The sequence below is a fragment of the Adiantum capillus-veneris genome, chromosome 13 (genome assembly GCF_014529385.1).
Source record: "Adiantum capillus-veneris isolate H3 chromosome 13, ASM1452938v2, whole genome shotgun sequence".
NCBI classification, from domain to species: Eukaryota; Viridiplantae; Streptophyta; class Polypodiopsida; order Polypodiales; family Pteridaceae; genus Adiantum; species Adiantum capillus-veneris.
Genome location: NC_140943.1, coordinates 82,332,960 through 82,355,587, shown reverse-complemented (window position 1 = coordinate 82,355,587; position 22,628 = coordinate 82,332,960). Strand labels below are relative to the sequence as shown.

General features: G+C 48.6%; 1 protein-coding gene and 1 pseudogene across 1 annotated transcript in view; one reads left to right on the top strand and one right to left on the bottom strand.

The window, feature by feature from the left end:
• Nucleotides 1-22,628, top strand: part of LOC147444343 (PIN domain-like family protein) — a 131,657-nt gene that overhangs the window by 88,713 nt on the left and 20,316 nt on the right. The gene's annotated exons all lie outside the window — the stretch shown is intronic.
• On the bottom strand, nucleotides 5,692-8,138 carry LOC147444345 (uncharacterized; annotated as a pseudogene).

Below are 22,628 nucleotides of genomic sequence, written 5' to 3'. Positions count from 1 at the left end.
TTATGTTACCTCCCATAGTGCCGAGAGGCATGACCAAAAAGCTTTGAGCAACCGTCCTGTTGTCATAAATAACAGGAGTGTGTAGGATTTCAAAAACAGTGGCCTTCTTCTTAGTGAAGCCCTTGACTTGGATGGTACTGGTGGATAAGGGTGGTTTTCCTTGCTAACACCACACTCCATAAGATAACAAATTATGTTGAGCTCCTGTGTCCAATAATGCATTATATAGTACTTTCCCATAAGAGATATTCAACTTGACTGGGTACCGTAGAGGCGGTTCAGAGTCTATAGAATCGTCATCTGCTTTGACTTGGAATGAATGGTAACACCCAGATTGGCTTCTTGTTGGCATCTAATACGTTGTTGTCGCTCTCGAGCTTCAATCTTGGCTTGTATCTTTTTTAAATCAGCTGGTTCTTTTGCTGCTTTCTTTTAATGGATGGCACCTAATTCCTTTTGGCTAAGGGAATCATAGGATCTTTTGAATTTACTCCCATTGAGGAATCCCACGGTTTCAACTCCATCTAGAGTCTCCACAGGAATGGTACCTTGGGGGGTAATTTCACATACTCGATACGGTCCCTTACCAGCATATTTCAATTTCTTGCCCTTAGCTTCCGCTTCTTTTTGTTGTTGGGCTAACTCCCGGTTCTGTCGTCTCCTCGCTATACGGCTCAACTTGGGCTTCTCCGCAATCGCTATTTGGGCAATGTCATGGGGTTGTGGATTGCACCACATAAAACTTTGGAGGTATTCACCCCAATTGTCTACTAGCTTTCGATGAGCATCCAAAGTTTCCACATAACAAAGCCATTTTGCAGTGGATTTCTTTTCATTCATCTGAGCACGCACATTTGCTCGATATTGCCGCCTCTTATAGCTTCTCTTTTTCTTGCCTAGGACAAGTTTTGATTTACATCTAGATTTGACTGAGTAGATTGGTCCTCGCTGGTGTCCTCTTCACTCTCCGATAAACTAACATAGGTTGATGTACTCGGTCTTGAATGTTTTGACTCTAAAAATTGCTTTATCTCCCAATTCATGAGGCTCAAAATCAGTTTCACTTTGGGCTTTAGTCTCTGAGTTGCATTGGTCAAAGTCTTCTTTAGAGTCATCAGTGGCACTATCAGGTTGGTCTACAAATGTCTGACCCTTAGAGGATATATGCATTGCACTTATCATGTTTAGGGGTGCAATCTATGGTAACTTTTCCCCCTCTGCTGTGACCCAAGTGGTTCCTCTGTTTCTCGAGGTATTCAATCAACATTATTTGACTCTGTTATACCTGTATAAGGAGAATCCTGGCCAGTGTTTGTATCCTTCTTACAAGTATAGCAATATTGTAGTGGGGCTGAGTGAACTGTGGTCAAAGCGATGATCGATAATGGCTCTACTTCCTAGGGGGTGTACCAAATCCACTCTAATGACACTGTCGTGGAATTGCAGATAGACATGGTTTTTAGACCAATCATGGACCATTTGTGCTTCCCTCATAAAAGGTTGTCTTAAGATCATTCGATATGACATAGGGTGCTTAGAGAAATCCATCACGATGAAAGTATGTTGTATCCCATGCCCTAGAACTTTGATCTTAAGATCCCTGAGCATCCCAATAGGTTTTGCAATGGTACCATTGGCCATCTTTACCACATTGTTTTTAATGCTGAGGTGGGGTTTTCCCATGGATTCCCAACAACTTCTAGTAACGATGCTAACTCCCGCACCACCATCAAGGATTCCCTTTACAATATATCCCTTTGTAGTGATAGGTAGGGTTGCATTAGACTGGTCACCTTCAAACAACTGCCCTAATCCGTTGATGGGTACCTCTCGTGGCCATCTAAGTCAGGCAATTGCACTCAATTCTCCTGAACATTCATAATCGAATCAAACCTATTCATTTGCGCAAACTGCGGTAATTTAGCTTGTAGCTCCCCATTGAGGAATGCTCGAAGTGCAAAGAATAGCTCAGGATCTCCGTATAACTTTGCTATGATAGTGGTTCGGACCTCTGAAGACATGAAATCCACTAGCTTGGCAATATTCAATGGCATTTTGTGAGGTGTAGGTCCTTGACTAGGAACTAGTGAGGATGGACTCTTCCCTTTCTCAATGGGATCAGACATTCCCTCACTAAACATCCTTTTATACAAGAAAGGTGTAGGACCACTTTTTGATGTCTTGTCCTCACTCTCTTTTCGAATGATACTGGGTATGGCTAACGGTCGATGGTTCGTGTGGTGAGGATGGACTTGCGTGGGAAACACTGTGTCAGAAATCTTCATATGTTTAGGTTCTGGTTTCAACTTTCTTTGAGTCTCCTCCACCAAACCTCTTAGATACTGAACTCACTCAATCTTCTCTATTGGGTTTGGGTAGGTCCCAATCTCATAGTTACAGGGGACGGGGGGGACGGGCCCTAGGGCCGGGGGACGGCCGTAATCGGGCCGGGAACGGAAGGGAACGCCGAGGGACGGACGGAAATCGGGCCGGACGGGCGGGTCGCAGGGGGGACGGACCGGAACGGCAGGGGTCGGACGGGGTCGGCCGGGAACGGCTGCAGTCCATTCCAAAATTTGACCGTTTATGACCGTTTTTAATGGATCTGTGCAGCCCCAACTGCCACATTTTGGGAGCCTTGGCCCTTGGGAGGCTATAAAAGGCTCCCTTGGGCCTCTTAATACTCAAGAGTCTCAATGCTCATTCCATTTCCCTCAAGCTCAAGGCTCAAGCTACTCAATCATCAATGCTTTCCTCTCTACTCAATGCTCATTGCTCAAGCTTGAAGCATGACCATTGACTACTCTACACTCTAGTCTCCACTCTCAAGTCTCTCCCTCTTCTATCCACTTTGAAGTTTGAACTTTGAAGCTCTCCTCTCCCTCTTCTACCCACTTTGAAGCTCTCCTTTACTCTCTCTCCACACAAGCTCTCCTCTAACTCCTCTAACTTCTAAGCTCTACTCTCTCGAGTCTCTCCACCATCATGTCATCTCAAGCCAACTCCACTTCTCAAGCCGCTTCTTCTCGAAGGAGGCCCGCCGTGCAAACGTGGTCGTGGTGGGATGAAGTCGAATTTAGCTCGCGTGGCAAAGGTGGCGGTGCAAGACCATGGACGTGCAAGCTATGTCCATACAAGAGATCGGGTGGTTCAAACAAAGTGCGAGCCCATCTTCTTCATGAACCCGGTCACGAGGTGAAGTTTTGCCCTCATGTAGCTCTCGAGAAGAGGTTGGATCTTCTTGAGAAGCTCACGGTGTATGAGGTTGCGGAAGCGGCCAAGAGGGGCCGTTTTGTTTCCGTTGATCCCTCCGCCACGGCGACACTGCGAGAGCAAAGGGAAGCCAACCTTGACGACATCTCTCGAACCTTCAAGAGCCATGGATCTACACCGTCCTCTTCCCTTCCGCATCGCCAAACCACTCTCAACGAAAATTGGAATCCTAAATTGAAGGAAGAGGTGGATAGGTCGGTTGCCCGATTCTTCTTCCACGACCACATTGCCTTCCATGCTTCGCGGTGAGTTTCCCTTGGCATATGCACATTGCAATCTTCCATTTTGTATTCATAATGGGTTATAATTTCTGGACTCTCCATACTAACGCAACATGCTCTATTTTGTGTGGATAGGTCTCCATACTTTCGAACCATGGTTACGAAAATAGGGGAATATGGCTCCTCTTATGTGCCACCTTCATCGGAGAGGCTTCGCACCACCCTCCTTGACAAAGAGAAGCTTGCCGTGGAGCAAGCGGCCCAAGCAACAAAGGATTTGTGGGAGACCAATGGCGTCTCTCTTCTTGTAGATGGATGGAGCGACACCTGCAAGCGGTCCATCCACGGGGTGGCGGCCTACTCTCGGGGGGAGATGTACTTTGTGGAGTCACATGATGCATCTGATAGTGGCAAGGCCGCCAAGATGCTTGCTACGGAGTGGACAAGCACCATAGAGATCACCGGCCCGGAGAATGTCCTTTGTATGGTTGCAGATGGAGAGGCGTCAAATAGGGCAGCCGGAGCTATCATTGAGGGCATGTATCCCAGCATCCATGTCACATTTTGCATGGCGCATTGCCTCAATAACCTCCTCAAGGACATAGGGAACTTGTCATGGATTTCACCCACCAGTGGTGACGCCTCTCGAATTGTCTCCTTTGTGCTCAACCATCAAAAAGTGCGCCATGAATTCTCAAAGAGGAGCCACTTGTCCTTGCTCAAATATTCAGAGAAAAGATTTGCATTCAATTGGCTTATGCTAGGCCGCTTGTCTACATGTGACGGAGCCTTAAGGGGCCTCTTTCTCAGTGATGAGTTCGAGGCCATGCCGGAGTCTACATCAGCAGTAGGATTGAAATGCCGAGAATGGGCCGACGACGTCGCTTGGTGGGAGGAGGTGAAGACTCTTGACGCCATGGTCAAGCCTATTCTACACCTACTTCGAGTGGTGGATGGCTTGCAACCATGCATTGGCAAAGTCTACGAAGCCATGGATCGGATGATAGAGGCACTTGAGAAGCTTGTGCCTGACCCTGTTCAATATGCGGATATTCATGGCTTGTGTGAGTCAAGGTGGAATGGATACTACTCTCCACTTCATGCGGCAGCTTATGTGCTTGACCCTGAGTTTCAAGGAAGGCGTCAAGAGACCGACAAGGAGGTGAGCAAAGGATGGCGACTTGCATTGGAGCGCCTTGAGCCTAGCAGTGACATTAGGTGCAAGATTAGAGACGAGCTACTCAACTACAGGCAAAAGAAGGGCTCCTATGGATGTGTAGATGCACAGCTTGATCGCAACAAGATTGGCTCGGTTTTGTGGTGGGAGGACTATGGAGGAGATGGCCCACATTTGCAGCGCTTGGCTGTTCGTGTCCTTAGCCAAGCATGTACCACTAGTTGCTTGGAGCAACTATGGAGTGTGTACAGCCACATTGCCTCTAAGAAGAGGAATCGCCTTGGGGTTCAGAGGGCCAATGATTTGGTGTTTGTGAGCGCTAACTTACGCATGCTTGCCAAGAGAGTCACACACAAGGCAGATCCTTTCACTGAGTGGGAGATGGCACAAGAGAATCCATCTATGGCCGATACTCGTTTGGAGGAGCTAGAGGAGGATTTCGAGCCTCAATGCGAGCCTCCCGAGCCCTCATACGTCGCCGACGACCTCGACTACTACGACGATGTGGAGATTCAGCAGGCGAGCACTTCTTGAGTTTGATGATCATTGATCACTCGACTCTCGAGTCTAGACTCTTGAGTCTACGACTCTACCTACTACATAGCCCTTTGTACTTTTTGTTATCCTTGAGGCCTCAGGCTTGTCCTAAGTCCTTTAGGCTTTTTGACTCTTGAGCCCTTGTAGCATGCACTTCTCATTTTGTATCCATCGATCATCGATGTTTTATTAGCACATTTCAGTCTATATGACTCGTGTTCTTTGGTCTATTTAGTGTAAATTTATGGTCAAAGTGATGCTCTATGTGTGTGGCATGTGAGTAGGTCAAAAAATGCCAAAAAAACTCTCTTTTTTTTTTTGCCGTTCCGACCCCCGTCCCCGTTTCCTGACTTTTGCCGTCCCGACCCCGTTCCCGACCCCGACCCGCTGTCCCATGTAACTATGCCCAATCTTCTTATTGCAATTTTCCTCTATTTGCCCTCGTGGCTTATCTTGGGGGTTCTTGATTGGATTTGGAAACACTTATTGTGTTTTCAAGGATTCTTTATGGTTCTTCCCATTTGCATTTCTATTTGGCTCTAGCTCATGGTGTTTTGGGTTGGCTTTTCCCTTTGGGGTAATGGTTTTGGTTTCGATAGTTTCGATTGCATCGGAATCATCCTCGGGGTCATTCATATACACAGGATCATCTCCTGTCCTTATGTTTGTCTTGGAACTCGGTTTTGAACTTCCGATATTTAGCGATCTCTTCCTTCGTGTTTTCTTTTTCTTTGCGTGGGCAATTGATGCAGTATATCTCTCTTCAGGGATATGGCTTGAATTTTGGAGGATTGTCACATTGGCGGTTTCAATGGGTGGTATTGCTGATGTCACACTAGCAGTTTTGACCAAATTCAAGGGTGTGATTTTGGGTGCATTTGGGTTATGGGCGCACTGTGCAATCAAATGATCTATGCCACAACGATTACATGTGAGTACTGACAGTGCGGATGTGCTCCCTTGACTGGTTTGCACTTGTGTGGCATTCTTTTGTAGCTTAATAGGACATTTAGCTATCCGATGTGGTCCACCACACACGTAGCATTGAAGAGGTGGTCTTCTAGTCATGAGGTTGATGTTTTGACCTCTTGCTGCGAGAGCAGCTGCTTGATAAACAGGCTTGACTTGCCTCCAACAATCTTCCATGTAATATATAGGACACTCTTGAAGAGTATCCATCCCATAGGCAATACTAGTGTCTATTTCTTACTCACAGCCATCCAAACAAGCACTAGATGGCTTGCAACCCATATGATTCACAGGGGTGACTCTTGGATGCGGGGGCTGCGGTCCTAGCACTAGAGGTGGTAGCGGTGTAGCTTGAACAACATTTTGGGCTCTAGAACCATGTGTTGCGATAGTTGCTCAACAAGTGGGACAAGCATCAATGCAAGAACTTGAGGTGAATCCGTCCAGGCCAAAGGTGGTCTATTCACCATCACACGTTTGAACATTATGCAATCCTTAGCTTGGTGACCGTACCTACCACATGCATTGCAATTCCCGTTGAATTTTACTCTAAATGTAGGGCATTCACTAGTGCTATGTGGACCAAAGCAAATTGAGCACCATTGTTGTTCCCTTCTTGGTTACATATGATTGTTTTGTGGAGCACGATTATCTCTAAGACTTTCTTGAACGGCCTTGGTGAGATCTACAAAGTCATCTCATATATCTTCGCTCTTTAACAATAGGCTTTATTGTCATTGGCTCATGCCCCGATGCTTGCGAGCTACTAGACTTTGGCTCAGAGCACACTGTTTCACCTGCAATCATTAAATTGTCTTTCAATTGGATTGCATTGGTAGTGACCGCCTCCCAGGTAGTAATACCTCTAACGACTAGGCGATTATAGATACTTTCATGTTGCAATCCTCGGAGGAATCTATCGAGCAATTGGTCACCGTTGAAACGCTCATTTACAGGACAACGAGAGTTTAAGTGCTTTAAACGACTGATAAAGTCTTTCACTGACTCACCTTCCTCATGTTTGGCCTTTTGTAGTTGAGATGCTACACACCCCAAAGCACACCTTCTCCTTCAGGAACAATCTCTGAAGAGTGGGTAAATTGTTCTCTCTTTTATCCTTAAGGTCATATATCAATCTACAGTCTTTCCACTCAAAGTCAAGCTTAAAGCATTGCACTTATGTAGTTCATTGTGTTCTCCTAGGGAATCACATACTTGTTCAAATACTTCGATGTGCTCTCGAGCATCTTTGTCTACATTGAATTTTTGCGTAAGCTTTGCAATTTATTACGCTTTACTCGTAGGTTCTCGCTTAGGCGCATGATGCATATTCTCCGCAATAGATCGACCTATCGTTTGAGCAAATGCTGCCAAATTACCTATGTGAGGAGGCATGGCCGATGGAGGCACTCCCGGAATCATATGTGAGACGGGGGTGTTTACTGGCCTCGGCATATATGTAGCCGACGTAGGATATGGAATATGACTTGACATAGGCCCACTCGGAGAAGGGCTCGAGAATGACACTCGTGGAGCATATGCTATTGGTACAATCGGAGGTGTAGGAGCCATGTGTGCGTAAGTGGCTACATGCATGTACGGTCGAGGCCCAGTGGTAGGTACTACGCCACTAGGTAGCGGTACTGCACTAGCCCTAGAGGTAATGGGTGCATTCTTTGTCAAGTCCATCATTGGAGTAGGTGCCACGGTTTCTCTGAGAGGAAGTTGAGCCAAAGTAGGGAAAACTAAAGTTGCTGTTTGTGGGCTCGGATTGCATCGAGACTCCAGGCGAAACGATGTATGAGGGGTACATGGGAGTCATCATAGGAGTCTCCATTTGTGATAGAGTAGGCTGTTTGGCCTTGCTCGTATCCAAAAATCTCATGGGGCGAGTTGAGATTACGTTTACGCTTCGATTTTGTCTCCGAGTGGATTATGCCATGGATGACATTACAGATCATTCATTGTCTCTCCTCAATATTAAAGGCGTTAGATGTGGATTGTACAATCTCTCCGACAATATCTCAGTGGGAAGGTTATATTTTCAATTTTCATTAAGGAATAACCCTTCTAGACTTGACGTGTTAGAGGTCCCTTGTGAGGTGGAAGCAATGTTGCTCCCCGTGGTTTTGTCTTTCGTGGTCGGTACTTTAGAGGGAACTTCCAAGGGAGGTAGCTCGGTAGGGCCTGCATTGAAGGAGGTATGCAGAATATCCACATGGACACTCTTAGGGGGTGTGAGGTCCACGCGAGATGTGAAGAGAGAATCTACTTCCCCACCGCCTTTATCCACTTCATTGGCCTCGGGTTTTGTCACGAGGACGTGGCAGTTATTAACCATGTCACAGAGATGTGGCAACTGCTAACCTTGGTTGTTGGTTTCTTTCCAATGGGGTTTATTTTATTTGTTTAAGACCCTCTTTTTGAAGTAGCAAACGGTCGGACATTGTATGGCCAATGTGAACGGTAGATTCACCCGCAGACGGGAAGTGGTCGGCACTGGAATTCGTATGGTAAGAGGATGTCTAGGCTCAGAGCAAGATCATATAGGTCCCCCCGTCGCACTTAGCAAGTTGGTGGATACTAGGAAGTGAACTCAATTAAGGCGTAAAGTCAAGGTGGGACTACCAACAAAAAGTATCCGACAGTTGGGCCACATTGCATTTTTGGATGCGGTCCCAATGAGGATAGATGGTCAGAAGACCAGTGGGAGCCCAACGGAAGCATCTCCTAAAATTTAGGGAACTGCTATTTTGGGCCGTGAAATGTGTTCGCGTCATTACCTCCGGTATGACTAGAGGAACACTTTATAACTCTGCCGCGAAGTCAACTAACGCGTCGGTTGGGATATTTTTAAGCGGCGAACCCGAAACGGGAAAATGCTTGAAAATGCGCCAAGTGTCACATTTTGGTGAACTTTCCTCTTGTAGAAAAATGGGCGCTGATTTTTATGCTGGGAGAGGCCTCATTTGCAACCTGTCACAGGTTAAGAGCTATGGAGTGCTTTCTTTCCCTCTCATGTACAGTGTGGTGCTAGGAGTGATGCCCTGCACACTACACACTGCTCTCTCTCTCCCCTACGTGCAGTTATGTGATGCCCCACAAGAGGGCTACTCATTTGATTGATGTACAGTTGTGTGGGTTCATGCTTTTGTGCTGAGGCAAGAGCCTCCTTGAGCAGGAACAGGGGTAGCTAACTGCTACTCCAAAGCAGGCACTAGTGAGGGTCATAACCTCACCGTACAGGTGTAAAATCAGCGCTGTGTATGCGCTGTAAATTCACTGTTTTTCAGCCGTACGGACGCCAGGATCATTGGGAATCGTGCCCCACTGGCAAAGGACAGATAAGGGACTGTTTGGGGCTGAAACAAGATAAAAACCAGTAAATACAGCGTGCTGAATTTACTGTTTTTGGACAGGAATCAGAGGGTATACGACAGTACAAGCGAGTTCCAGCAGGGGAATTGGTTTCGCGCAAGTTTTGGGGCTGTTATGCTGCCGAAATTTGGCCAAATCAAATGGTATCTAGGTGGATACACGTGAAGGATTCCCAGGACCTTACCTTGTAATTTACCCTCCTTAAGAATAAAGAAATACTGAAAGGGGCGCCAATTTTGGGGCCTACAGGTTGTCGGCGTCTGCTCGGAGCATTCTTGCTTCCGAGCCGTGTGTGTATTCAAGTGTTAACTCCCGTCGCAGGTTCTCTTTACAAAGTGCTCTGTGTGTGTGTTTAAAGTAAAGAATTTCGGGTGAAAGCCAACGCCTACCGCCCTACGGGCCGGTTTCAGGTTTAGAGCGAGTAGCTCTACTAAATGTCTCCATAAAACGGCTAAACATGCTAGCACTAGGTTGTGGAGCCCCGGTGGACACATGTCCTTCTTCCTCGGGGTTTTGTATAGGATAACCTTCCATCGCGTCTGAGTCAGAGCAAGAGTCACTAGTTGCTAGGTGGGGGTCTTGAGTAGTACTGCCTTGGATTCTTGCTGAGAGCCTAGAGCCTAATGTGGAGGGATAATGGGTGCCCTTGTAAACAGAGGCACTCTCTATATGCTCGTCTCTAGTACACGACCAGAGCGTAGATGCATGTGACCTTGACACCCTGGAAGTGTTGGTGAGTGTTCGTGAAGGCCGTTCACCTAGTTTTTTCGTGTTTTGCAATCCGGTTTTACTCTCAAATTTTTGATTTTTTGTCCTTTTTTCTGACCAAGCTATGGAATATACCGTGTGATAGCTCAAAACGAGTGTCTCGGCCAGAGGGACGTTGCGTGCTTTACAGCCCAAGATTTGGTTACTTTATGCTCTTGGAATCCTCAAAATAGTCTATTTTAGTTGGGAACAAGGTTTAAAATGGAAAGTCCAAGGGTGCAAGTGTGAAGGGGAGGGTGGAGGACTTGTCCCACATGCCCTCACTCTCTCTTGTGGGGATAGAATATATATATAGTTTTGGGTCTATACTATATCGTAAGACAGGCTTGGGCTTGGGCTTAGGGAATGATCCCGATCCCGATTATTCTTTTAATACACGCTTTTCTTTCTTTTTCTCTCTTTTAAATTTTTTTAAGAAACTTTTTCTTTATAAATAATTTTATATTTTTTTAAAATTGAGGATAAGGTTTCCTAGCTAGAGGAGCTCCATGAGGCCCTTAGGGCACTTCCCCGAGGTAGCTATTCATGGGAGGAGGATTTGACTCCCAGCTTTTTCTTGGAGTACTGGGAGCTGCTTGGTTCGGATCTATGTAGCGCCTACTAGCACATCTTGCTGCCTGGCAGCTTGAGTGAGGGTCTGATTTACCTTACTCCCAAGGAGGGGGGACTCATTGGATGAGATTCGGCAGTGGCGACCCATCACTATTTTTCAACTCGGCCTAGATTATCTTAGCAAAGGCTCCGAGTTTGAGAATTCAGCGGCTACTTGAGAGCGTTATACATGAGACTCAGATAGGTTTTGTCACGGAGCGCAGTATCCTTGACAACATCTTTACCTTCTGGGAGGCGTCAGCCCTTGCATGTCTTCGAAGAGGATCTTGTGATACTCCTTCTCAATTTTGAGAAGTCTTACGACAGAGTTGACTTGGATTTCTTGGAGCGCACTCTACTCAGGATGGGCTTCTCAAATGCTTGGATCAGAGAGGTGTGAGCCAGGTTCTTTTGGCAGGGGGAAGAGGGTGGCCGGTAGTGCCAGCTAGGCGCACCCTGAACCATGGTGAAGAAAGGCCTTGGATGCCATAGTCGCAAGAAAGTTGCACGGTGCTCCGGCATGCAGTCGGAGCTTCCCTGAAGTCTCTCAAACTAACCCCTGAGTTTTTGTATCAGCTCCAGCCAAATGTCAGGAACAGCCTCTGCCGGTTGAACAGACCGAGTCTCGAAGATGCGAAAGCAGGAGGCCTGCCAAATGAATCAGAGTGTCGTGCCGCAGATCAGCTCCCAACACCACTCTCTATCACTGCACCACTCTTGGGGGATGAGCTGTAACCGGCCCGTAGGGCGGTAGGCGTTGGCTTTCACCCGAAATTCTTTACTTTATACACACACACAGAGCACTTTGCAAAGAGAACCTGTAATGGGAATTAACACTTCAACTCACACACGGCTCGGAAGCTAGAATGCTCCGAGCAGACGCCGACAACCTGTAGGCCCCAAAATTGGCGCCCCTTTCGGTATTTCTTTATTCTTTAGGAGGGTAAATTACAAGGTAAGGTCCTGGGAATCCTTCACGTGTATCCACCTAGATACCATTTGATTTGGCCAAATTTCGGCAGCATAACAGCCCCAAAACTTGCGCGAAACCAATTCCCCTGCTGGAACTCGCTTGCACTGTCGTATACCCTCTGATTCCTGTCCAAAAACAGTAAATTCAGCACGCTGTATTTACTGGTTTTTGCCCTGTTTTCAGCCCCAAACAGTCCCCTAACTGTCCTTTGCCAGTGGGGCACGATTCCCAATGATCCTGGCGTCCGTATGGCTGAAAAACAGTGAATTTACAGCGCATACACAGCGCTGATTTTGCACCTGTACGGTGAGGTTATGACCCTCACCAGTGCCTGCTTTGGAGCAGCAGTTAGCTACCCCTGTTCCTGCTCAAGGAGGCTCTTGCCTCAGCACAAAAGCATGAACCCACACAACTGTACATCAGTCAAATGAGTAGCCCTCTTGTGGGGCATCACATAATTGCACGTAGGGGAGAGAGAGAGCAGTATGTAGCGTGCGGGGCATCACTCCCGTCACCATACTGTGCATAGAGGGCAAGGTAAGCATTCCATAGCTTCTGTACCTGTTGCAATCCGCCTGTGGCTGAAAATGGCGCCCCCTTTGTTGATATGCAGCTCGTTTTTGCCTCCTAGAGTGGCAGAATCGCTCACAAGCTGACACGTCGCCCAGTTTCCGAGTTAGGGCTTTCCCTGCTAAAAATATCTCAACTGGTGCGTCAGTTGACTTCGCGGCAGAGTTGTAAAGTGTTCCCCTAGTCATACCGAAGGTAATGACGCGAACACATTTCGTGGCCCAAAATAGCAGTTCCCTAAATTTTAGGAGATGCTTCTGTTGGGCTCCCACTGGTCTTCTGACCATCTATCCTCATTGGGACCGCATCCAAAAATGCAATGTGGCCCAACTGTCGGATACTTTTTGTTGGTAGTCCCACCTTGACTTTACGCCTTAATTGAGTTCACTTCCTAGTATCCACCAACTTGCTAAGTGCGACGGGGGGACCTATATGATCTTGCTCTGAGCCTAGACATCCTCTTACCATACGAATTCCAGTGCCGACCACTTCCCGTCTGCGGGTGAATCTACCGTTCACATTGGCCATACAATGTCCGACCGTTTGCTACTTCAAAAAGAGGGTCTCAAAATAAATAAAATAAACCCCATTGGAAAGAAACCAACAACCAAGGTTAGCAGTTGCCACATCTCTGTGACATGGTTAATAACTGCCACGTCCTCGTGACATGAGCTCTGTGGCAAGCTGCAGTGTAGGTCGACCCTCCTGGATCAATATCATCCTGCTGGTGCAAGCCAACTTAAAGTGGAGTATTGGGCCCTTGAGAGTGGACCAAGCTGCAACACCCCAAGTGTACTATCGGGCTATAGATAGGGATGACATTAGTTGGAGAACCCGAAGCCAAATCTGCTGTGCCATGGGGCAGTCCCACAAACAATGCCGTTGACTCTCCAAAGGATGGCCACAGGCTGCACATGCTACCGAGAAGCACGTGCAGAACTCTAATGAAGCATCTTCCTCCTAATGGATAGGAGGGGGGACATTCTGCTGCTCTGGAGACAAATCCAGGCCAACTTGGCAGCCCGATATTGTACAAACGTCCTTAGGGGGTTCCACCTGAAGCCCTTGCCCGACAACCAATCAGGAGTAGGAGCAATGCCAACCCAGACAGCCATAGTCTTTCTCAAGTTCATCAGTGCCCTTACAACAAAACACCTCAAGAGCTTGCTCACACTTGTGGAGATTGGCCTCATGGCCCTCCTAGTACATGCCTGTGTCGTCAGCAAACTCCGCGTCAAGCAACTCGTCTCCCCTAATACGGAGCTCTAAACCATTCAAACCAACCTCGTGGAAGTCAAATCTGCTTTTCGTCTCAACATAGAAGAGGAAGAGGAAGGGGGCAAGAGGGCACCTGTCTAACCGAACGCGTGAGCATGAAGCGTTCCCCTCTTCCCCTTGCCAAGAGCACCTGGCTAACACCCCTCTGATCCAAGCATCTGAGAAGCCCGTCTTGCGTAGTGCCCTCCAAGAAATCCGAGTCAACTCTGTCGTAAGCCTTCTCAAAGACAAGGAGTATCACAAGATCCTTTCCTCGGAGACGTGGGAGGGCGGACGCCTCCCAAAAGGTAAAGACATTGGCAAGGATACTGCGCTCCTTGACAAAACCTGTCTAAGTCTCATGCATAATGCTCTCAAGTAGTTGCTGAATTCTCAAACTCAGAGCTTTGCTGCTAAAATTTTGTAGGCCGAGTTGAGAATAGTGATGGGCCGCCACTGTCGAATCTCAACCAATAAGCCCCCTCCTTGGGAATGAGGTAAATCAGATCCTCACTCAAGCTGTCACGTATCTCTTGAGTGTGCAAGATGTGCTGATAGGCGCTACATAGATCCGAGCCAAGCAACTCCCAGTACTCCAAGAAAAAGCTGGGTGTCAAACCATCCTCCCTTGGGCAGCTACCTCAGGAAAGTGCCCTGAGGAGCTCCTCTAGCTGAAGAGGCATCTCTAGTCTCTCATACATCTCCTCAATAACTAGACAAGGCATCTATGCCCAAACCTGCTCTCTTCATGCTCCCCGACGCTCTCACTGAGGCTCAAGTGAACAGTGAAAACAACTCACGGTAAAAGTGAGTAGCAACCGCACGCATATCCTCTGGCTCTAAAGCAACTGACCCATCAGGTCTCCTCAACTGGCTAACAGAGGTGCACGCATGGCGAGGCCCCACAGTCTCCACGAACTCACCAATAACTCTGTCGCCCACCTGAATCCACTGAGATGCCTGGCGATGAAAGACGAACTCATGGCGCCGCTCATGAATGGTGGTCAGCTCCTGTCATTTCTATTGCGTGTGTTCCTCTAACCACGGACTGTCAGGGTGGTGCTCCTGCATCTGTTGTAGGAAAGCAATGCCTCGTCTGAGCCTCTTCTCCTCCTCCTTGTTTGCAATCAAGCCAGCTGCAGACTCCTAAAGGAAGAAGCGACTAAGCTCTCTAGGTCCAATGGCCACTCTGCTAGCAGGGGTGGCTTGAGTGCCCAAGCTTGTCCAAAGTGCTGCCACCTGCTCTCTGAGCTCTATATCTAGCAAAGTCCTCTCGGGGATGCGCAACATCACACTTTGTTGGTCTGTCACAGTAAGAATCATTGGCGCATGATTTTAGAAAGAAGTCCATACGAGAATGCAAACAGATCCTCCCATGGCACATAGACTTGCATAGAAGCGATCTATGTGAGATAGATTCGCTCCTCCTACTCTGCGGTTAGTGCGAGAGTAAGATAAGTTGTCTGGAGGCCGTACAAAACCTGCATGCTTCCAAACATATGAAATCCTCAAGGTCATACATAACCGCTCCCAAGCTGCCAACTGAGCCCCGTGTACAGTATCATGACTACCTCCAATCCTATCTGAGGGGTCCTCAAACATGTTGAAGTCTCCCCCAACACACCACTGCTTTGCATGTGTCCGTTCCGGGCGGTTTGCTTGTGCAGGAACACGTTTCGGGAACGGCAGGGGCTCGTTCCGGTCGTTTCCTGTTACTCTGGGGTGGAGGGGGGGGTGTGTGCGACCCCGTCTCTGTCGACGGCGGTCTTTCACATGCTGCCAGCCATGAGCTGGCTGATCGCTGGCCTCTGTCGAAGTTCTACTTGTGTGTCTTGGGTACCTGTCTGCTGAACATGTTCAGCCTTGGGGGCTGAGCATGCGATGTGGGTCGAGATCCCCTGCGAGGACAAGTCTTCGCTAAGTGGCTCATCTGCTTGCAAATGAAGCACTCGTTCGGGAGCCCGGAATACTCCACCCTCGGGCGTAACCACCCGCCATTCACCCCAGGTAGAAGAACCATCTTCGGGAGGTATGAGTGTCACGAACTAGAATGCATACTGAAGGCACACTAGTAGCCTTGGCTGCAACTGAAGCTACCATGTGCAGGGTGTCCAAAACTGTCCCGATCTCGGAACCAATTCTGGAAAGAAGCGGTAAGGACTCCCTCCTCAAGCCGGGGAAGCAATCGAAATGGGCAGATCTGCCTCCTCGACAAGAACATCCGAAGCTGGATCAAAGCGATGGCCCTACTATCGGAAATGAGCTCTGACGGCTCGGATGGCCAGCGGGCTCATCGAAATGACCTTGGCAGCCATCTCGGGAGTCTCAAACTCGGTATGGTGGTATCCTTGCACAATGAGCTTAGAAAGTAAGGCAAAACTCTTCACCTCTAGATCAATATTCCCAAACCATACTCAGATTGCGGAAAAATGCATGTATGCCAAGCATAGTTTATAACACGCACCTATGTTTGAGGTTGGAACGGCAAGCGTTTTTCTCTCCATCCACCACCATCAGCGTGTTTCACCATCACCTCCAACAACCATGGTATTTTTGCCTGGCATCAGCCTACAGTACCAGATTCAGCCTGCAGTATCAGATCAGCCCTAGCGTTAGCATTTTTAGCCCTTCAGCATACAGCCGTGTAGCGTTTTTGCATCAGATCAGCTGTTGTGCCGTCAGTTCAGCCAGCGTTTTCAGATGTCAGCCATAGCCACGTCGTCAGTTTGCAAATCCAAGTCAACTAGCATAGTGTTTGCATTTTCAGCCCTTAGCCTCGCAGATCCAAGCGCCTACAACAAGATTCCATCAGCATCTCAGCATCTAGGACCATTGTATCAGCATTTGTGCAATTTAAAGCAAATACCTGGGTCGTTGATGGGAACCGGTAAATGGAACATTGTCGGGGTGCAAGAGACCCGAATGTTCCAAGGATGTTGGCCTCTTAGACTCCCCGGCCATTCGGTCTTTAATGCCCTAGGCACTGCAAAACCAGGAGAACGTGGAATGGCGTCTCTGGTTGCGGTTGAGCTCAGGCCCTTTGAGCTCAACTTTTCTTCCCCGAATCAAATTTTCATACAATTTTTTCCCAAAGGTTCAGGGGCTTGGATTCATGGCAATGTGTACATTCCGCAACGCCAGTTGGGCGAAGCCAGGACAGTCACTTGAGGACCCTCGCACGAACGTTGGGAGTCATCTCGAACAAAAACCTACCGGTAATTGTTGGAGGTGACTTCAACATGAAGACGGGGGGCGCTGAATAAGTGGCTACTGAGATGCGGACGAGGATTCGAGAGCTTAAAGGTTCGAGGCTCAAACCTCACGTACCATTCCAGGTGGGGGAAGGGAAAGTCGGACATCGATCACTTCATCGTGAACGAGTCCGCCGCGAGACAACTTCTCAACAACACAGTACAGAGGGGGATAGATTTGTCAGACCACTGGCCACTAGTGTGCCACCTACACTCTGTGAATTCGGGAGTAGCAGCCAAAGCTACTTTGCCGTCCGTACCCAAATTGGATGCATGCAAGATGGAGGTGAATTGCAGACTATTCCTCGATGACAATCGGTGGAATACTCTGCTGCACCTCGAGCATGAGGATGGACGTGCGACCCAACAGTGCTATGACAAGTTTGTTTCCGTTGCTACATCCATTGCCAAAGAGGCAGGAGCTCTTTCTACGAAGCCCCCGCCGAGGCCAAGGTCAGGTTGTCGACTCGAACCTCGGGCTCGGAGACTCATTAATGCGCGCCGGAAAGCCTGGAATAGGGTGAGAACCAAAAGTTCCAGCTCTAGGGCTGGCCGGTAGGCGATTAGGGAGTACAAGGCAATAGCACTTCGTGCGAAGGCCGCTGTCCATGACAGTAACCGAAGATCCTTCGAGCGCTTCGTGGAAAAAGGGAATGAGCTCCTGAGGGAGGGTCAAATGAAGAAATTCTTTACCCACCTCAAGAAAATTGTTGGGAAGGGGCAAGGAACTATTGCCAATCAACCTTTGAACGCAAATGGGGAGCTAGTAATGGAACCAGAGAGGCAATTACAAGTATGGGAGGGCCACTACTCCAGGATCTTCGCCGATACGGACGGTACCAGCAAGGATCCTCTTGCTTGGTATGACAAACACGTGCGCATTTGGCCGGGTATGCCTGAAGTATGTGACCCGTTGAACTGGTACGAAGTGCGGGAGGCCTGTCGGCGGTTGAAGAGACACAAGGCAGCTGGAGGTGACGGGTTACCACCCGAATTCTTTAAGCTACTTGTGAAAGATAAGGGGCTTAGGTCGGATCCGCGTAAGCCACGATCGGAGATGGGCAAGGCTTACTTGCACATGATTAAGGGCATTTATGATACCGGAGACATCCTGGCCGGGGCTAGCTATGCAGTGATTGTGTCAATCCCCAAGAAGGGCGATTTGACCAACACTGATAACTACCACGGGATCGCGTTAATCTCCGTTTCCATAAAAGTCCTCACTACGGTCGTGATTAGGCGGATCACTAAGCTGCTTGAAAAGAGGAATTTCTTCAATCCCGGCCAAGCAGGCTTCCGTGCTAATGAGGAATGCATAGGGCAAGTCGCTTGTCTGGAAGAGATCGTGAAACTCTGTCACAAGGATGGGAAACCAACTTATGTTGCCTACATTGATTTCAAGAAGGCATACTACACAGTACTGCACGAGGCGTTGTTCCCAAAGCTCGCTGCGGCTGCCCTGCAAGGTCGAGCACTTAGATTCTTCCAAGCGCTCTACAGGTCCACCTCTGTTAAAGTCCGACATATGGATCAACTGTCGGATTCGATTCCGGTGCAGCGGGGAGTCCGCCAAGGATGCCCGGGATCGCCCTGTCTATTCAATATATACATCAATGATATTTTAGACGCAGATGGGGAAACATGGGGCCTGGAAGTACCTAACCTCCTCAAGAGAATAAAAGGACTCCTTTTTGCCGATGACCTGGTTCTACTTGCTGACTCTCCTGAAAGCCTACAGACGAGCCTTGACAAGGTAAGTGAATGGGCAAAGACTTGGGGCATGACCTTTGGAATTGACAAATGCATGGTCACGGTGTTCCACGGCGACTTGGAAGATCTCTCTATGAGGATCTTTACTTTGGGTGGTGAGATGGTTGAAGTAGGTGAGACGTACAGATACCTTGGCATCGACGTTGACTCGACCTTTTCCATTGAACGTATCGTTAAAGAGCGAGCGGACAAGGGAAGGAAAAGTCTCTTCGCATGTCAACACCTACTGGCGAACCGAGCCATCCCTATCTGGTCTCGACTGACTGTTTTTAAGGCGTGCGTGTATCCAGTGATTTGTTATGGCGCGGAAATTATGGGGGCCCACGATCAGCGTGTCCTTCACTCTCTGCAGCACCTCGTCGCCACCAGGATGCGAATGTTACTCGGAAAGGGAGCAAGGTCAACCTCTATAGGGACGGAAACTCTCCATCACGAGTTTAACATACCACCCGTACCTGCCTTCTGTGGGGGACAACGAGCACGGGCTTTTGACAAGTACCGCTCGGTTTCATCTACTTGGATAGGCTCCTTGGTAAACAAGAAGCCTAAGAACCAACCGTTCAAGAAGTGGACTTGGACGACAAGAACCGAGAATTGGATGAATAAATATATCCCAGCGGCTGACTTCAGCTCAGTACGCTACCACGCATGGGACAAGTGGGATGAGAGGCATTCGTGCCTGGCGTTGGAGCCCTATAAGGAGGCCGGCTATGAACAAACAGGTGGATACATGCTGCAGCTCAATAGGAGCACAGTAGTCACTAGGAAGGAGGAGAAAATGCTGGCTCTCGCGAGAGTAGGTGGGCTCAAACTGGCTTATAGTTATATGCGCGGACACAGCATTTGCCCGCTGTGCTCCCAGTTAGAGGGTCGTTCGCTTTCGCATTTGCTGGTGAGGTGTCCGGCGGCAGATGATTCTAGGGGGAGGTGGCTAGACTAATTCAACTCCGCCTTCAACGCTCTCGACCCTTCGTTGGACCCTGAAGAAAGGACCGTTATCCTCCTTGGTGGGGAGGCTCGCGGGAAGCGGCTGCCCTTCTGGGTACGCCGTGATCCGCACTCGGTGAAGTTGTACCCCGATATTTAGGTGCTTCTGGGCATGTGCCTGTGGCGAAGTTCCTCGGTGAAGTTGTACCCCGGTATTTAGGTGCTCTGCATAGGCGGATAGGGAGATAATGCTCCCCTTCCTATGCCGTTATTTGAATCCGATCCCTTCCGAGGGAAATGACGTAATTCTCCCCAAGCGAAGCCAGATGAGCTACGAGAGCACCCAAGTGCCATTCCCCCCCGGGGGGGCCAACTTTACCTAAAAGAGGTTGGGAAATGCATAATGGGAGACATTACCAGCCTCAGCGGACGCCACCTGTGAGCCGACGCCCTTCCAAGCGGGTATGGCATTTCCTAGGGGAAAACCGTCGGGTTTCAAAGGCAGTTTAGTGAGGTGAGCGAGAAGTTACCTAGAGGAGGCAACTCCAAAGGGAAGACCGAAGCAAGTCCCGTAGTACCTCGGCCTCTGAACAGAGGTAGTTGGTCGCTGTCACACCCACCGAAATGGGTCTCTCAAGGGAAAAGTCATCGCCCTAAGAGTGTAGATAATTCTGGCCTCTCGAGTCCAGAGGAAACTAGTGACAAAAGCGTCTGCCTTCGGTTTCTCGGGGCATAGTCCTGGTCGTTCTTCTTGTTCACGTTTATGGTGAATAAGGGGAGCGGCCGGGCTTGCCCCGCCCGACTCCGAAAACAAAACAAAAAAAAGCAAATACCTCTCTAGCGATAGAGAGGGGGTCCCTTGGAGGGGGGTTTGGGAGTAAAAGGAAGTCTCTCGTGCATTAAAAGGAACCTTGAGTACGCACTGAGCACTCATTCCGAGTTATCACCATAAATGACTTCCGCTGCACATAACATAGAGAGTGTTGAGAGCGAACCTTGGGAAAACCAAGGTCATGGTCTTTCGTACTTCTAGGGAAGTCAGGAGTGCGTTAGTCTTTATGGTTATAGGTGGACAGATAGAGGTGGTCGAGTGTTATGTGTACTTGGGAGTCACCTTTGCCAGCCACTCCGGAGCTACACCATGGCAAAGGCGGCTACAGACGCTTGTCATCAAGCACACTTTTAGGAGCCGGGTCATGATCTTTCGTACTTCTAGGGAAGTCAGGAGTGCGGCAGTCTTTATGGTTATAGGTGGACAGATAGAGGTGGTGGAGTCTTATGTGTACTTGCCAGCCACTCCGGAGCTACACCATGGCAAAGGAGGCTACAGACACTCACCAAGGGATAAGGGCTTTATGCTAGAGAGGAGATGTCATCACACACACTTTTAGGAGCCCGGCACCAAGGGGTGGCTGGCTCTTCGACACTCTGGTCACCCCGGCTTTGATGTATGCTGTTGCAGTTTGGGCCCTTGGACTATCAGCCCTCATGGACGCAAATTGAGAGACCACAGATATGTATGATATCACGCTTGTTCCACAACAAGCCCTTATTACCACATGACATTATTGGAGCAGAATTAGCTATTCCACCTATGCTAATCGAGGCTACTTTCTCGACCGTTTGTCTCGTTCTGAGGATCAGAGAGATGCCATCAAATAGACTCACACGAAGAGCCTTCAAGGCTTTAGACAGGTTTCAAAGTTAGGCGAGCAGGAGCCTTGGTGCTCACAGGGGCGCAAGAGTGGTTTGGAGCACACGGACTAGACATGGATATGTTACCGCCCTTCCAATATGACCCGGACTCACCCTTCATTGAGCTCACACACAGTAAGAGGAATGCAATATTCAAACAAGATCTATGGTAGCTCTTACATCAGAGAGACGTGGATCGCCTCTAGATAGCCTCTTCCCCCGAAGATGCCATTACAGTGAGCACTTCTTGACCATGCTAGACAAGGGGTTCATTCATAGAGCGTGCTACATGGACACATACATGCCACGTAGCTCAGGAGTGGTGATTGGTTAGCTCCGAGTATCATCACACCGGCCAGAGATAGAGTCAGGAAGAGCTGCTCATACCCCCCAAGCTGGGAGGTTTTGCAAGCTTCGCACAGAGAGGGTAACTGAGGATGAGAAGCACTTTCTGCGCAGATGTAGAGCATATGAGTATCAAAGATAGATATGAGGCTGTTTTTACAGGACAGCCCACCCTACGACAGATCATAGAGTCTAGAGATCAGCGCTAGTTTGGCTGTTTTCTAGTGGAGATACATAGACATAGAGAGACGTTGCTGGCACCTACCTGTAGCGACACGAGATCGTGACAGACAGTCACAACTTACAGACTTCTTCTAGAGGACCACAATCCTACTGCCTCATATCACACAAACAGAGGGGTCACCCTACATCAGGCTGAGATGGTTAGAGCTAGGAGATGCCCCCGAGCTCCAAGATAAAGAGCTCTGATACCCCGGGTGCAGAAGACAACCACCAGGCAGCCCAAGAGAGATTTGCTCAGATGTTGGCAAACCCAACCGCGATCATACACGCAGACCTTACACCACACCCACCCATGTACCAGATATTACACCCCCAGTTTGATGTAGGATGGAGCTAGTCAGCTTGAAGCACTTCGTGATTGTATTTCCTTGAGCATATAGATGTGCACTTATACAATATACCCCTTAGAGTTGTAGCTCCTCCCCCTCCCTCCCTCATGTACCATGTATCTTGTATCCTAGCCTTCCTCATACCCTATGAATCACCCCCTCCTCCCGTACCACATGAACACATTTTGTTACTTTGTACTTTTGTCCTTGCCCGACAGATAGAGGACACACACATGTATATTTGATTTGTCTCATAGGATGACTTAGGCCTCTAATAAACATAAAAAGATCTCTCTCTCTCTCTCTCTCTCTCTCTCTCTCTCTCTCTCTCTCTCTCTCTCTCTCTCTCTCTCT